The following is a 1,431-nucleotide window of genomic DNA, read 5'->3' on the forward strand; positions in this document are numbered from 1 at the left end:
TTCATATGATGTGTTTATGTGACCATCACTTATTAGCACTGTAGTGTCCAGGAAGTGGATCTCTTGTGTGGACTGGTCCAGGCTGAGGTTGATGGTGGATGGAATTTGTTGAAATATGGTGATTCCTCAAGGCTTCTTTTCCATGGGACCAGATATGAAGATGTCATCAGTGTGGCAAGAAGTAGGGGAGTTAGGGGACGAGAGCTGAGGAAGCGTTGTTCTAAGTCAGCCATAAAAATTTGACATACTGTGGGGCCATGAGCAATATATCTGTTGAGGAAAGGAACAGGTTAATTTGAAATTCAGCTTGGCCCAGAGATAAAGAGAAAGTTCCTCTGCGTTCAAGGTCAAGAATCAACGCAGACTATGCTAAGTACAAAGAAAAACTGCTTTCGGCCCAGCTGGCTGTGAAAAAAAAATATAGACAGAGGCAAACCAAAGGCAATACAAATGACAGAACTGAGATTACATTTGCAAAGGTTAACTGTCCAGTGAGATCTAACAGTCTGCCTTTGTGACCCCAGAGCCGAAGTGGCTTGGTGACACCGATAAAGCCACAGGCAGCCGACCTGGACTGGAATCTCTGAAAGAGATGCCACAGGAGATTCCAGGGTGTAAAAGCAGAGCCCTCTCAAGAGCGGAAGCATGTTGGAAATTCTGGGCAAGCTGTATACAGGATGATCTCCCGTCTACCTCTCCCCCTTCTCTGAATGTTATACGCAGACGTGGCCAGTCTGGACATGTGAGAGTATGAAAATGGCCTAGGGCGTTAATGTTTTTCCTGAGTGATGTGGGAGTGTTCCCAACACTCTCCATTGTTGTTTTATTATTTTATTAATGAAGCTCTAAAATTCAGCCATATGGTGTGTTTTCTTTATCTTCCCCAACGTCCCGCAGTGTCAGCCTGATCACCTGACACGAGGGATAAATTGGTAACAGAAATTTGTCACAGTTTGGTGAGCAATTGAGAAGGGGGGAGCCCTGCAGAATTTACACCATCATTTGTTTTACCCTTGTTATTTTATGGTTGCTCTGCTTGGTACTGTTGGTGCTATATGTTAAGGACTGCACGATTAAAGGTGAGCCCTAACAGGAAAAGGAAATAATAGGGTTCTGGTTATATTCTGGTTACCTAGTTACTGTCTTTCTATCTTATACCTTTGGGTGTTAGGTGTATGGGCAGAACTGAGCTTCTTGTTTGTAATTCCTCAGGGTGGAAACCATAGCGTGCGAAGAAGCCCTGAGATCGTATTAAGATTCTTCTGTTCCATCCCCTGTAGCAGTCAGTGTAAGCAGAGATTGCTGGCTTGGATTTTTTTGGATTAGATCATTATTCCCTCCTTCTTTCTGTTTAATTCTCTCTTTGAGTGCCAGAAAAGGGGATGGGTGGGTCTCAGCAGAAACCCTCTAAGGATAGTCCTTTGGATTATA

This window comes from Chelonoidis abingdonii, chromosome 18 (assembly GCF_003597395.2).
Source record: "Chelonoidis abingdonii isolate Lonesome George chromosome 18, CheloAbing_2.0, whole genome shotgun sequence".
Taxonomy (NCBI): Eukaryota; Metazoa; Chordata; order Testudines; family Testudinidae; genus Chelonoidis; species Chelonoidis abingdonii.